Source organism: Ovis aries, chromosome 17 (genome assembly GCF_016772045.2).
Source record: "Ovis aries strain OAR_USU_Benz2616 breed Rambouillet chromosome 17, ARS-UI_Ramb_v3.0, whole genome shotgun sequence".
NCBI lineage: Eukaryota > Metazoa > Chordata > Mammalia > Artiodactyla > Bovidae > Ovis > Ovis aries.
Genome location: NC_056070.1, coordinates 58,497,203 through 58,513,345, shown reverse-complemented (window position 1 = coordinate 58,513,345; position 16,143 = coordinate 58,497,203). Strand labels below are relative to the sequence as shown.

General features: G+C 47.7%; 1 long non-coding RNA gene across 4 annotated transcripts in view; it reads right to left on the bottom strand.

Annotated features, from left to right (window-relative positions):
• Positions 1 to 16,143, bottom strand: part of LOC121816951 (uncharacterized) — a 282,412-nt gene that overhangs the window by 100,112 nt on the left and 166,157 nt on the right. For all 4 annotated transcript variants that reach the window (XR_009596876.1, XR_006056690.2, XR_009596877.1 and 1 more), the window contains one exon: positions 7,095 to 7,402. This is a non-coding gene — a long non-coding RNA (uncharacterized LOC121816951). The remainder of the gene's footprint in view (positions 1 to 7,094; positions 7,403 to 16,143) is intronic.

Below are 16,143 nucleotides of genomic sequence, written 5' to 3'. Positions count from 1 at the left end.
GCTTCCCAGGTGCTGCTGCTGCTGCTGTGGCTAAGCCGCTTCAGTCGTGTCTGACTCTGTGCGACCCCATAGACGACAGCCTGCCAGGCTCCCCCGTCCCTGGGATTCTCCAGGCAAGAGTACTGGAGTGGGTTGCCACTGCCTTCTTTGTGGGCTTCCCAGGTGACTGACTCAGTGGTAAAGAATTTGCCTGCCAATGCAGGAAACAAGGGTTTGATCCCTGGGTTGAGAAGATTCTTTAGAGGAGGAAATGGTAACCAACTCCAGTATTCTTGCCTGGGAAATCCCATGGACAGAGGAGCTTGGCGGGCTACAGTTGCAGAGTGGGACACAACTTAGCGACTAAACAACAATAAACTGTGATGGCTACCTGTTACTGAGCATTTACTGAGCCTGGCCCTGTGCTAAGAACCTTGCTACTTATTATCTCCACCTTGAGGTGGCTATTAGTAACCACTTTTTGCAGATGAGGAAACTGAGTCTCCCAAGGTCAGAAAGCTGGCAGGTGGCAAAGACCAAAAGAACCTAAGTTCTCCACCGCTGAGTTATTTGGCCTAAACTGGAAAATCAGCCCACCTGTGTGAGTTCTAGTAGGGATTTCCCTCTGTTACCTTTCATTGCCTTTCATTGTAACATTTTGGAAACAGAACCCTATTTTGTTTTGAGAGGGTTTGTTGTCTCATTCTGAAGACTTCATCAGAAACCCTCAGGGGTCCCCTCTTAACCACAGGATTCTTCCCAAGACACCCTCCCCACTGCATTGTCTCCCCTTCTTTGTGTGGGTGGGTCTACCATGGGGAAGAAAGAATTTGAAATCAGAAATACTGTATGTAGGAAATAAAGCCTCCTGTTAGGTGCAAAACGTAGAAACATGCAAATTTCTGCAGTTAAAAAAAAAAGACATCAGTAATTGCATAATTTCAAAACCGAGTGGCTCGAGCGAAATTTAAACGGTGGCGCACAGTTGCCATGTGTTAGAAACGTTTTAATGGATATAAACAGACAGGCTTACCACCCCTTTCAGGGCTATGCTTGGATTAGTTGAGGTTTTTATTATGTAAAGATCTTCAAGAATACATTCCTTTTAAATCTGTGACCTCCCTCATGACTATTGTGTTTGTGTATAAAAATATAAATTTATATTTATATAAATATAAAAAATATAAATTATGGGTCCCCATATGGCTCTTTCTGTGACTTAGTTGTATGTGAAGAACTGCCGTCTAGCTATCAAACAGTAATCAAATCCTTACTGTATGGAGTCCAAACCCCATGGCAACACTGAATACGAGCTGTCTCATCCTTCCCCCATTCTTGCACCCCCCATTCCAAACTCCAGAACTCCCAGACAGCGTGTCCTTTCTCATTGTCTCAGCTCTTAGATATGTAAATGAAATTAGTTTCTCTACCAAGTCCTCTCCACCTTCCTCATTTGTCCCATGTCTGCACTGAATGGAGGTTCTGCTGAGTCTCCAGGCTCAGGTCTTAGAACTGGGCTGACAAACACTCTTAGGGGAGAGAGGGAAAGAGGTGGAAATACCAGCGCTGGTAGGTTGTAGATTTCTAGCAATGATTATCCCTTAGTCTGATCTCTGCACTTTCCCCCAGCCTTACCATATCTTGCTGATTCCTGGGTAGAGGTAATTCCCCAAATACACCCACTGCCCATCTTAGGCTGCCCCCTCTGTCTGACTTGCCCATCTGCTTCATCTTCAGGAGTCCACTCTTGCATGGTTTCTTCTGTGACCCATCCCCAGCACCCTTACTGGCCCCCCACCCCAGGCACACTCAGCCCCCCTTTCCTCTGGATTCCACCCTTGACACACCTACATTCTTGACAACCACCTGCAATGGTTTGTTTACAGGTCAGTTTTATCTCTAGGTGGTGACCTCCCAGAGAGCAAGGACTAACTCATTTTCATGCCTCCATCCTCAGCACTGAGCCCTGCAGACACAGTAGGTGCTCCACAGATGTTGTTGTTGTTTAGTTCCTAAGTTGTGTCCAACTCTTTGCAACCCCATGGACTACAGCACGCCAGGCTCTTCTGTCCTCTACCACTCCCCAGAGTCTGCTCAAATTCATGTCTATTGAGTCAGTGATGCTATCTAACCATCTCATCCTCTGTCACCCTCTTCTCCTTTTGCCTTCACTCTTTCCTATTATCAGGGTCTTTTCCAATGAGTTGGCTCTTCCCAACAGGTGGCCAAAGTATTTGAGCTTCAGCTTCAGTGTCAGTCCTTCCAATGAATATTCCGGGTTGATTTCCTTTAGGATTGACTGGTTTGATCTCCTTGTAGTCCAAGGGACTCTCAACAGTCTTCTCCAGCACCACAGTTTGAAAGCATCAATTCTTTGGCACTCAAGCCTTCTATATGGTCCAACTCTTATATCTATTTGTGACTACTGGAAAACCATAGCTTTGACTATATGGACTTTTGTCGGCTAAGAGCTGTCTTTGGTTTTTAATACACTGTCTAGGTTTGTCATAGCTTGTCTTCAAAGGAGCAAGTCTGTTAATTTCATGGCTTCAGTCAGCATCCGTAGTGATTTTGGAGTTCAAGAAAATAAAATCTGTCTCTGTTTCCACATTTCCCCCTTCTATTTGCCATGAAGTGATGGGACTGGATGCCACACTCTTCGTTTTTTTAATGTTGAGTTTCAAGCCAGCCTTTTCACTCTCCTCTTCAGCCTCATCAAGAGGCTCTTTAGTTTCTCTTCACTTTCTGCCATTAGAGTAATATCATCTGCATATCTGAGGTTGTTATTTCTCCCAGCAATCTTGATTCCAGCCTGTGATTCATCCAGCCCAGTATTTTGCATGATGTACTCTGAATAGAAGTTAAATAAGCAGGGTGACAATATACAGCCTTGACTACTACTTTCCCAATTTTGAACCAGTTCATTGTTTCATGTAAGTTTCTAGCTGTTGTTTCTTGACCTGTATACAGGAGATATAGGAGACAGGTGAGGAGGTGGTGTGGTACTCCCATCTCTTTAAGAATTTTCTGCAGTTTGTTGTGATACACAGTCAAGGCTTTAACGTAGTCAATGAAGGAGATGTTTTTCTGGAATTCACTTGTTTTCTCCATGATCCAACAAACGTTCGCAATTTGACCTCTGGTTCTTCTACCTTTTCTAAAGCTGGCTTGCACATCTGGAAGTTCTCAATTTACATATTGCTGAAGCATAACCAAAGGATTTTGAGCATATCCTTGTTAGCATATGAAATGAGCACAATTACATGGTAGTTTGAACATTCTTTGGCATTGCTCTTCTTTGGAACTGAAATGAAAACTGACCTCTTCCAGTCCTGCAGCCACTGCTGAGTTTTCCAAATTTGCTGACATATTGAGTGCAGCACTTTAACAGTATCATCTTTTAGGATTTGAGACATAGCTCAGCTAGAATTCTGTCACCTTCTCTATCTTTGGTCATGGTGATGCTACCTAAGGCACATTTGACTTCACACTCCAGTATGTCTGGCTCAAGGTGAATGACCACATCATTGTGGTTATCTGGGTTATTAAGACCTTTCTTATATGATTATTCTGTGTACTCTTGCTACCTCTTCTTAATGAGCTCATCCTTGCATGAAATGTTCTGTTGATAGCTCCAATTTGTTTGAAGAGATCTCTAGTCTTTCCCATTCTATTGTTTTCCTTTCTGTCTTTGCATTGCTCATTGAAGAAGTCCTTCTTATCTCTTTTTTCTATTCTCTGGAATTCTTCATTCAGTTGAGTATATCTTTCCCTTTCTCCTTTACCTTTTGCTTCTTTTCTTCCCTCAGCTATTTGTAAAGCCTCATAGACAACCACTTTGCCTTCCTGTGTCTCTTTTTCTTGGGGATGGTTTTGGTTACTGCCTCCTGTACAATGTTGTGAACCTCTGTCTGTAGTTCTTCAGGCAATCTGTCTACCAGATCTAATCCCTTGAATCTATTCATCATCTCTACTGTATAATCAAAAGGGATTTGATTTAGGTCATACTTGAATGACCTAGTGGTTTTTCCTACTTTCTTCAATTTATACCTGAATTTTGTGATATTATATATATATATATATATATATATATATATATATATATATATATAATCTGAGCCACAATCAGCTCACAGTCTTGTTTTTCCTGACTGTATAGAGCTTCTCCATCTTCGACTGCAAAGACAATAAATCTGATTTCAGTACTGACCATCTGGTAATGGCCACATGCAGAGTTATCTCTTGGGTTGTTGGAAAGGGGTGTTTGCTATGACCAGTGTGTTCTCTTAACAAAACTCTGTTAGCCTTTGCCCTGCTTCATTTTGTACTCCAAGGCTAAACTTGCCTGTTATTCTAGGTATCTCGACTTCCTACTTTTGCATTCCAATCCTCTGTGATGAAAAGAACATCTTTTTTATTTTTTGGTATTATTGGTCTTCATAGAACTGATCAACTTCAGGTACTTTGGCATCAGTGGTTGGGGCATAGACTTGGATTACTGTGATGTTGAATGGTTTGCCTTGGAAATCAACTGAGATCATTTTTTCATTCATGAGATTGCACCCAAGTACTGTATTTTGGACTCTTTTGTTGAGGGCTACTCCATTTCTTCTAAGGGACTGTTGCCCCTGCTGCTGTTGCTAAGTCGCTTCAGTCGTGTCTGACTCTGTCCAGCCCCACAGACAGCAGCCCGCCAGGCTCCCCCCATCCCTGGGATTCTTCAGGCAAGAACACTGGAGTGGGTTGCCATTTCCTTCTCCTAGTAGTAGATAAAATAGTTATCTGAAATTCACTCCACAGATATCACGATATAACAGAAAGGCTTTTGGCATTCCACAGACTTGAAAAGGAAAGTGAAAAGGAAACGTTCCAAGCATAGGGATTGATATTCCTCTGGGAAAGGCACAGCACAGGCTGACTGCCCAGTTCCTCATTGGGTGCTCTCGTGTACATTCTGGGTGAGTAAGCAGGGACCCTTGGTGTGCTCCATCCCCAAAGACAGCTGAGCAAACAGCTTGCTCTTTTGCAGTTGGCAGTGCCCCTGCTCACACCCAAAGGCAGGGTTATCTCCCCTCTGCTTCAGTCAGGGCTCGCCTCAGGATAGAATACAGCAGAAGTGAGGTAGGTCAACATCCAGACCTCAGCCCTATGAAGTCTTTCAGCTTCACTGTTCACCACATCAAGAAGCTCAGGCTATCCAGCTGGAAAGGCCACACAGAGGAAAACCAAGCACCCCGGCAGACAGCCAACACCAACTACCAGACAGGGGAGGGAGGACATCTTGGATCTTTTAGACCCAGCCATGCTCCCAGGAGAGTGTAGCCACATAGGTGAAGAACAGCCCAGCAGGGCCCCTCCTGAATTCCTGACCCATCGAATCATAAGCAATAAAATAGCCGTTGTTAACATTTAAAGCATCTGTGTCTCAGAATGGTTTGTTATGCAGCAGTAGATAACTTAAACATTAATATTTTTCTGAATGGGCAAAAAAATTGGTGGTGCGGGTTTCTGTGACTTCTGAGTTGGGAGCTAAGAGGGTATGACTAGAATTCAAGCTTTGCTATCTGTATGTGCTTGTTTGCTTGCTTTCTAGCTTTAAAATACAGAAGGGTCCATTAACCCAGGGATCACAGTCAGCATCACCAGAATGGAGCAAAATGATAAAGATGCATTGGGAAGAATGCAAGACATTTCTGTGATCATCCAGCCAAAAGTGTAACACCTGAAAATAATCACAAATATCTGACAAACCCAAACTGAGGGGGCATTCTGTAATATACTGACCACTTCTCTTAAAAATTATCAATGTCTTGGGACTTCCCTGGTGGTCCAGTGGCCAAGACTCCATCCTCCCAATGCAGAGGACCCAGGGTTGATCCCTGATCAGGGAACTAGGGCTTCCCTGGTGGCTCAAATGGTAAAGAATCTGCCTGCAATGCAGGAGACCCTGGTTTGATCCCTGGGTTAGGAATATCCTCTGGAGAAGGGAATGGCAACCCACTCCAGTATTTTTGCCTGGAGAATCCCAAGGACAGAGGAGCCTGGCAGGCTGCAGTGCAAGCAGTCACAAAGAGCTGGACACAACTGAACAGGAACACTTGCAGTTTCTTTTAGGGAACCAGATCCCACATGCTGCAATTTAAAATTCCACATGCCGCAACTAAGACCCATCGCAGCCGAAAAAATAAATATTACAAGAACGTCATCAATGCCTTGAAAGAAAGAAAGACCGAGGAACACTTCCAGATTAAAAGAGGCTGAGAGATATGAACTGAATGCCATATGGGGTCCAGAGTTTCCTTGTGTTATAAAGGACACTGCTGGGACAAATGGCAAGATCCATGTAAAGTCTGTGATTAGACAAGAATGCTGTTTTGGTGGTCATTCCCTGATTTTGGTAATTATATTGGAAGATATCATATTGTAAGAGAATGTCATCTGTTTTTAGGCAACACATGCTAAAGTATTTAGAGGTAAAAGCAGTATTACGTCTGCAGCTTACTGTGAAACAGTTCTAAAAAAAAAAAAATCTTCCTCTTCTATGTATATCTATCTAGAGAGAAATGGAAAAGAATAAGGCAAAAGTGATAAAGCGTTTACATTTGGGGAATCCAGGTGAAGGGTGTGTGGGAATTCTTTGTACTGTCCTTGCAGCTTTTTTGTAAGTCCAAAATCGTATTTAGATAAAAAGTAATGAAAAAGAAGCAGATTGCAGTGGGTGCGTGATTGCCCCCCAAAAGAGGAAAAACTGACCTGCAGTAGGGGCGGGGCTGTCCCTGGAAACGCCTGCCTCAGCTGACACAGGCCCCATTCCCATCTCCCTCTGGTGGCTCGCAGGCCTGCCCTGCCCCATAGTCACAGCTAAACTCACCGTCTACCTCACTCACGCCCGGGCTTCTCTGAAGGCCAGGCTGGGTGTGGACGGGTCACGGGCCCCAAGAGGGCGGTCACGGAGAGTTTTCCCTAGGAATCCTCGGCTGTGGAGACCCAGCTCCACCCTCCTTGCACATCTGGGTTTGGGGGACTCTATTCAGAGCCACAGAGCAGAGGACCATGGAGGTGAGGGGTCTACAGAGGCCCCCCGTCTGTCAGTAAGCACTGTGAAGAGTACATACCTCAGGTGGTCTCACTGTTTCACATGCCTGGGCTGGGCAGGGCTGAGAGGAGAGGGTCTTTACGGCCCAGAGGAAGGGCGGTATAGGCGGCATTCACAGGATCTGGGCCGACCGAGCCTCCCAGGCTGAGTAGTGCCAACCGGGCATGTTTCTGGGCAGAGTTTCCTTCCGGAGGGGAGCTGGCTGGGCAGGAAAGAGCCAGGACTTTGGGATCCAAGAGAGCCGAGAGGGCAGACTCTGACTCGCCCCTTCCTGGCTGGGTGACGCTGGCCCAGAGACGTCTCCTGGCGCTGGATGAGGGCCCTCATCTGCAAGGGAAATCATCAAACACACCCTGAGATGTGAATCAAGTGGTAAGACAGTGTCCAGCACAAAGGAGGGTCCGTGCTTCGATTCTATTCATGTTTAAGGAGCATGGGCTCACAGCCAGGCACAGCGGGGATGTCCTGTGTGTCCCCCAGACCCCTGAGAGTAGACTCAAGGCCTTCCCCTCTTGCTTCTTCATCCTGGTCTTCCCCCTCTTCTGTGCCAACATCACCACCAAAGCCCAGGTGCTAGAGCATTTGGGTTCAAATGTGAGCCTTGCCTTGGAGTGACTGAGGTTAAGTTACCTAACCTGTGTGTGCCTCAGTTTCCCTACCTGGAACTGGGTATAGTAATAGCATCCACCCCCTAGATTGTTCTGGAGATAAACTAAATTCATCCTTGCAAATAATAGTGAACGCTTGCATAGTGGTTACTACATGCCAGGCACAGATCTTCACTTTTAATTGGTGTCACCCCCATTTTACAGATGACAAAGCTGAGGCACTGAGAGACTACATAATTTGTCCATGATTACACAGAGAATAAAAGGTAGAGCTGAAATCTGCGTCCCTAACCCCTGCTGTCTCCTGCCGTGGGCATACAGTAAGAGCTCAATTCACGTTTGCTGTTACTGAGGCTCAGAGCCAGGGCCAGCTTCACGGGTGCACCACCTGTACAGTTCCACAGGGCCTGGCACTTAGAAGGGCAATGCTTGTTAATGTCCTGTCACTGTCTTGAAGTTCTCAATAATGTTAACAAAAGGGCCCACATCTTCATTTTGCACTGGGCCCCCAAAATTCCATAGCCGGTCTTGCTTAGAATCTGACAGGACGTGACCACCTCTTCTTCCTTCTTCATCCCCCACCTAGACTTGAGTCCCCTGGGCTCTGAGATACAGCTACTTATCTCTCCATCCACCTTATTCCATGCCCGGCAGGTAACACGTTCTCTTGTTCTGGCCAAGAGGGACAGAGGTGGCTAGAGTCATAGCTGTTGCCCCCGCCCATACTTCCTCTCAACATCCTCAAGAAGAGCTTCCAGCCCCAGGAGCCTCAGGAACTGCCAGAGAAGAAACTTTTCAAGGCGTGTGAGGACTCCCAGCCAGTGGCCACCCAAACCAGGTCTTTGCAGAATGGCCAGGGAAGGGGGTATAGCCAGAAAACGGTGTAGATCGCTACAACTGGGGAATCCCAGCCGGGCCTGAAAGACCCTAATAAGCAGTTAATTATGATGCTGGCTCTGTAAACAGTGGCAGAGACCTGGCATAATGTGTAATTACACCAGTTGGAGCTAGAACTGGGCAGTGTTTTCTCCTGCGACGCCGGAGGTAACACAGATCCCAAAGCCAAGGCTTGTGGTCAGGGCACAAAGGTAAACAAGACCCTCCCTAAGGGCAGGCAGGACTCAGTCCAAAGGTTCAAGAGCAGTAATGATGGGGGTGAAAAGAATTTTTTCTTTTTTATATAGTGAGCAGGTAGTGGGGGTGGGGGTGGAAGGGAGGACAGCACCTACTATGTGTCAGTCTCTGTGCTCCATTGAGATTATGAGAAAGGCATCTGGGGCCAGGCAGAGGCCTTGGGCATTTCTGGGACTGGATGTCACACCTCTACAATCCTTGCCTGCCTGCCTTTCCCTCCTCCACACACATTTCTAATTACTGATACTTTAAAAATTGAGGTGAAATTCACATAACATACAATTAACCATGTTAAAAGTATACAATTCAGTGGCATTTAGTACATTCACAATCTTTTTTTTTTTTTAATAATTGAAGTACAGTGGATTTACAATGTTTCAGGTATATAGCAAAGTGATTCAGTTATACATATATATATTTTTTCATTTTCATTATAGGTTATTACGAGACATTGAATATAGCTCCCTGTGGTATATAGTAAGTCCATGTTAGTAATGTGTACATTCACAACCTTGTGTAACCACCATCTCTACCAAGTTCCAAAATATTTTCATCACCCCAAGAGGAAATTCGGTACCCGTTACTCACTTACTCCCAGGCAACCACTAATTTGTTTTCCGTCCCTATGGATTGGCCTATTCGGGACATTTTCATACAGATAGAATCATATCACATGTGACCTTTTGGGGCTGGCTTCTTTCACATTGCCTCCTGCCTTCAAGGTTCATCCACACAGTAGCATGCATCAATGCTTTATTACTTTTTATGGACAAATAATATTCCATTGTCTGTATCTGCCACATTTTGTTTATCCATTGGTGGACATTGGGTTATTTCTACTTTTTGGCTTTTATAAATAATGCTGTGAACATTTGTGGACAAGTTTTTGTGTGGACATGTTTTCAGTTCTCTTGGGTGAACTGAGGAGTGAGATGGCTGGGTCATAGGGTTACTCTAGATTGAGCTTTTTGCTGGTTTCTATGGCATATGGTGCCATAGAAACATATTCCATTCTCATCTGTAATGCACAAGGGTTCCCTTCACACCCTCACCAATGCTTATTTTCTTTCTTTTATTTTTTAAAATTTATTGGGGTATAGTTGCTTCACAGCTTTGTGCTAGCTGCTGCTGTACAGCAAAGTGGATAGGCCACATGTAAACACATCTCCCCTCCCTTCTGGATTTCCCTCCCATCTAGATCACCACAAAGCACTGAGCAGAGCCCCTTGTGATAAACAGCAGGCTCTCACTAGTTATCTATTCCATGCATAGCAGTGTATACATGTCAATCCCAAAATAATCACTGATTTCTCATGGGGGCTGAGGTAAGCCTCTGTCTGCCACCGGGGCTGAAACACAGAGCCCTGTCCTCTGGAATTATAGGAAAGCCCAAAAGAAGCTTTAGCCTTCCCAGGTGGCTCAGTGGTAAAGAACCCGTCTGCAGATGACGCGGATTCGCTCCCTGGGTCAGAAAGATGCCCTGGAGGAGGAAATGGCATCCCACCCCAGTATTCTTGCCTGGGAAATCCCAGGGCCAGAAGAGCATGGCGGGCTACGGTCCATGGGGTCGCAAGAGTCCGACACGACTTAGCAACTAAACAACGACGACCTACAGAAGCCAGAGTGCAAGAGGAACAATTTGGGGGCCCCTAGAAATAATTCATCGCCCAGAAAGAGCTGGATACTTTTATCCAAGCAGCTCCAAGTTACACCAGTCCTGTGGGGCCTGGTGATGAGCTCAGCGCGGCAAGCTGCCCCCAGGTGCTGTGTGGGTGCCACGGAGGGAAACGGCTAAGTGTGAGCTGAGAGACAGCCTGGGCCTCTGGAATCCAGCTAGCTTTGCCCCGGACGCTCCTGCCTGAGTGTCACTGAGAGAGGCGGCGTTTGCAGCTCTGGGGAACCTGGCACAGGGCAACGCTGACAAAATGAGGGGCCACTCCGGCTACTGGGGCGTGGTGGGAACAGGGCCAAACTGTGGGAACAGTCACATGGCTTCTCCCGCCTGTGAACGAACCAAGGACAGCCATACCTTGTTTCATTGTGCCTCACAGACAGCGCATTTTTAACCAACGGGAGGTCTGTGGCAGCACTGCGTCGCGCAAGTCTGTCGATGCCGTTTTCCCAACGGCTTTTAGGCACTTCCTGTTTCTGTCACGTTTTGGTAAGTCTCGCGATATTTCAAACTTGCTGCTAAGTCGCTTCAGTCGTGTCCGACTCTGTGCGACCCCATAGACGGCAGCTCACCAGGCTCCCCCGTCCCTGGGATTCTCCAGGCAAGAACACTGGAGTGGGTTGCCACTTCCTTCTCCAATGCATGAAAGTGAAGAGTGAAAGTAAATTCGCTCAGTCCTATCCGACTGTTAGCGACCCCATGGACTGCAGCCCACCAGGCTCCTCTGCCCATGGGATTTTCCAGGCAAGAGTACTGGAGTGGGGTGCCATCGCCTTCTCCGATTTCAAACTTGGTCATTATTATATATCAGTTATGGTGGTCTGTGACTGGTGATCTTTGATGTGACTAAAATGAAAAGGTTAAGACTTGCTAAAGACTCAGATGATGGTTTAGCAATAAAGTATCTTTCAGTCAAGGTATGTGTGCATGGGTTTTTTTTTTTGGGGGGGGGGTGGCTAATGCAACTGCACACTTAATAGGCTATAGTAAATGTAAATATAACTTTCATATGCACTGGGAAGCCAAAAAATTCACGTGACTGGTTTTATTTCAGTATTCACCTTATTATTCCGTTCTGTTGGAACGGAACCCGCAGTAACTCAGCGGTCTGCCTGTACCTCTGCATTATACTTGGGAGGGAAGAGAACCAGAAATATTTGGCAAACAGCACTAATGACTCCCATGTATATCCGACTGTTAGTCGTGTATAATCTACAATGTATTCATAGGTAAGCAGTAATTACAGTGATGTTTAGGAGTGCTCCTGTGTACCATGCACTGAGCTAAATGCATCCTTTCATGAATTCTCATGGCAATCCTGGGGCCTAGGCATTATGATCTCTAATGATTCTAGTCTGTTATTTAAGGATGCTTTAGGCTGCAAGTTACAGACAACACAACTTAGGTTCAAATGGCCTTAACCACTAAGAAGATTCATTATGTCACATAATAAAACATCCGAGGAAGGGCACACTCCGGGGGTGATGCCCATGGCTGCATTGTATCTTCAAGGTCACCAGTTCCTCCCATCTCAGACCTGACCACCTCAGGCTGCAGGGCTTGCAACATCACATTCAAACGTCATGACCATCCAGCATCACCTTCTTAGGAGGGAGGAGGAGTTTTCCCAGAAGCCCTAGCAAACTTTCCCCCTGTGTCTCTTTGGCTGTCATTGGATCACATAACCACTGGGGAATCAATCCCAGCAAGAGAAAGGGGAGCCCCATGCCTGACATCATCGTTTGGGTTTAATACACACTGGGGAGATGGGAGAAGTGGGGTTAAGCACAGTGAACAGATCCAGTGTTTGCCTTCTTCTTGACCTCCTGGATATTCAGGGAAGCAGCCCAGGCAAGGGTGGTCCTGAGCCCTCCAGCCCAGTCACCCTCCACTCCTGATTTCCTTGTTAGCCATGGTGTCCAGCACCTAGGTATCATCTGCCTTCAATCCCCGCCTCCAGCATCTAGCCAGCCAGTGACCCCGCACGTCCATTCCAATCAGTGAGCCCAGCTCAGAGCCAGCCAGAGAATTTTCCATTTTGCTCCTGATCATGTGTCCACCCGCATCAGCCTTTCCCTGCTGCCCGCAGGGCCGAGGCCTCTCAGAACTGCTCCTGTGCAGTCAGACATATCGGGCTGATCAGCAGTTCTGGGCGGGGGGCCAGCAGGGGCAAGGGCCTTTCGGGTTCTGTCGGTCCATGTACGTCAAGCTGTTCCCAGCCGGTGGCTCCAGCACCATCAGGCAACATGGCAGGGCCTGGCTCCGTCAGTGCAGGAGCCATGCAGTTAGAACCCCGCCTGTTTTGCCTGGGGTTGGGTGAAGGCGATGGACAATGGTAGTGAGGGTTTGGGAGGAGTAAAAGGTAGGGATGACAGAGGAAGAAGAAAAGAAGAGAGCAAGAAAAACACAAGGAGATTCCAAGACAGCGGAGATCTCATCTTAGTCCTGCCTGCCTGCACCCCTAACACCTAACAGAGTGCCTGGCACAAAGCAGAAAAAAGTTGGTTCAACTGGTCTAAACAATGGAAGAGAGAGAGGTGATCCCAAGAGCAAGGAGGGGGAGGAAGAGGAGAACGACACAGAGAACAGAGCAGGGCAGGAAGGGGTGGTGAGCGTAACCCCTCTTGTTTGTCTTTCCATCCCGTCATTCTCGAAACCCCCGGTTTACTGAGGCAGCTCCACAAGTGTTTATCTTGCTGAACCAAGTGAAGAGGAGGAAAGGGGAGCCAGAATCAGACAGGAAAGAAGAGAGAAGGAAGAAAACCCCGGGGGACGGGGCTCTTGTGGGGGAGAGAGATTGTGAGACAGAGAGAGAGAGAAAGGGGAGGGGAGGTCAGTAATCAGGAAAGAGAACAGGCAGGACCAACCCAGCAAAGGAAGAGGAAGCAAAGAGGTGAGGCAGGCAACTGGGAGTGGGGCAGGCTCAGCCCTGTGATGAAAATGCACATTAGCAAACGTGCTGGGATCTGACAAGTGCCAACAGGCCCATCGCAGAGTTAAAAAGTGCTACAGCTGTCAGGGTTTCCATTTTTAAGTCAGCACTTTTCCTCTCCTTCCCATGCTGGGATTCTGCAACTATGGTCTTCCCCGCGCATCTCCCTCGAGCACCTGGGGCTTGTCCTGGAGGCTTTAGACTTCCAGGGAACCTGGGAGGGTGGGGTGGGTATGTTAGGAGAGTCCATGGGCTGGGGGAGGGGTATGTGGCTGCTGCCCCTACAGCAGTTGCAGAAGTGTTCTGTGGAGGGAGGGCATGGGAAAGCAGGTAAGGTTTTCAGCAGACACTGGGAGGACCCAAGGCAATGAACCTTTATGTACTGGGTTGAATAGGGTTCCTCCAAGTTCATGTCCGTCCAGAACCTCTGAGTGTGACTTTAGCTGGAAATTTGGTCAAAGACCTTGAGGTAAAATCATCCTGGGTTTACGATGGGCTCTAAATCTGATGACTGGGGTCTTATAAGAAGAGGAGAGGATGCAGAGCCAAAAGGAGAGAAAGGTGGTGCGAAGACAGAGGCAGAGACTGCAGTGACATAGCCGCAAGCTGAGGAACACTGAGGAGGGCCTGGAGCCACCAGAAGCTACAAGGAGGCAAAGAGCCCACTCTCCCCTAAAGCCTCCAAAGGAACCCTTGATTTTGGACATCTGGCCTCCAGAACCGAGAGGGAATCGTTTCTGTTGTTTTAAACTCCCCACTTCCGGGTAACTTGTTACAGCAGCCCCAGGAGGACTAATACAACCTCCTGGCCTTAGGGGACCCATTTTGCATGCTCTTGGGTCTGATGGAATGAGGGGCACGACTGTCAGAGATGAGGGAGGGTGCCTGGCTCTCAACCCAGTCCCACCCAGTCTCCAGAGCTGGAGAGTGACTTTTGTCCCCACACGGGAATCACATTGACTCTGCTCTCCAGAAGAGAACTCAGGTTCCCGCCCTGGCAGCTGGAAGTTCTGTCTGGGGGCAGGGTGGGGGGTAGCTGGGGAGTGGGGACGGCTGGGGGTGGGGGGGCTTTCATCCAGCTGTGCATTCAGGGGCTAACAGAGGCTTAGGAAACCACCAGACCCCACAGGACTGGGGCCCCACAGGACATAGGGGCCCTCCTGGGTGCTCCTTCAGCAAAAGCCATGACCTCGGATAGTATCAAGTCCCGCGAATTCCAAGATGTGTGAGTTTCCCTTGGTCTAGTCTTCAACTCTGGGCTTTGAAAACAGCCTCCTCTGAAAAATGAGAAAGAAAATTCCTTCTTCCTGTGGTCACTGGGAGAATTAAAGAAGAAAATGTACAAGAAGAGCCTAGGCAACGCTTTAGGAGATGGTGATGAGGGAGGTGAAGATCTTTCCAAGCCAGTGTCTGTCTGGCCCTGGATGGTTATAGTGGGCCGTAAGGAAAGATGGCCTCTGCTCTTTAGCAAAATTGGCCACGAATTTGTGAAATTATTAGCAAACTATTAAAATACACGACAATAGATTTAGTACCGCCTGACTGGGATCAGATCTGACAGGGGGTCATGCAGGCAGGAGGTAGTGTCACATGACTAATTCATCCAAGTTTGCCTGGGACAAGCCTGAAATAAGCACCAAAAGTCCCATAGCCTGGACAAACAGGGATAGCTGGTTAGCCTACACGGAAGTGGAAACTTCAGGTGGACCTTGAAGGAATCATTCCTTCATTCATCCATTCTCTGAACATTTTTTGAGAGTTCTCCAAAGGCCAGACTCTTTGGGGCACTGGGGGCACTGGGGACACCTGACACAGCTCCTGCTTCCAGATCATTCGCTGGCATACGTGTATGCATACATCTATCATTCAGAAAAGCATCTATTGGGCAGCTGCTGTGTGCCAGGCACGCAGGTGCAGCGATGGCAAAGACAAGACAAGCGACATCATTTCTGATCTCAAGATGCTCACGTCTAGTCGGGGGGAGGGCGGCAGTGCGCCCCTTCCAGTGCAGGAAGAGTTGCTGCAACATCTAGTGGGTGGAGAGACCTCAGGAGAGAAAAGGGACTCCCAACTCCATTAGGGCTGTGTTTCGGTGGCAGTTCAAAGAATTTTCTGGAAAGAGGTTGCACTGAGAGGTGGCAGGCACCAGTCAGAGAAATGGAGAAGGGTACTGAGGCAAAAGAATCAGCCAGAACACAGGTGGCCAGGCAGGGTGCCTGGAGGAAACATAAGCAGGGCATGTGTGTGCAGAGAGAAGCCTCGGGCACCTGGCAGGGAGGCGGTCAAGATGAGGACAGGCAAGGAGAGGGAAAGGAAGGAGCGAGTCTGGTCTGCAATGGCACAGAGGATGGAGCAGGCAGGATCTGTGGAAGGGTCTTGACTGAAGGGAGGTGTTTAGGCCTTGCGCCCACCCTGGCTGGGAGTGGGGCAGCTGTCCTGGCTGCTGGCGCAGAGCACCATGGGAAGTGCAGGGGAGGGAGGGCACACGAGCTCAGCTTCAGGACCAACCCTTGCTGGGAGAAACAAGGAGAACAAAGAAAAGTCAGGATTCACTGAACATCACCCTACACTTGGGTCCCAGTTTGGGGGGCTGGATGATGGCACTGAGCCTTCCTTGGAGTTTGGATCAAGCAGGCACATTGTCCCTACTTGTCCTGTAATTTTTTCTATCCAAAGAATAAACACCTGTTGAGCATCTTGGAGCGGGGCCCCACTGCTGAGA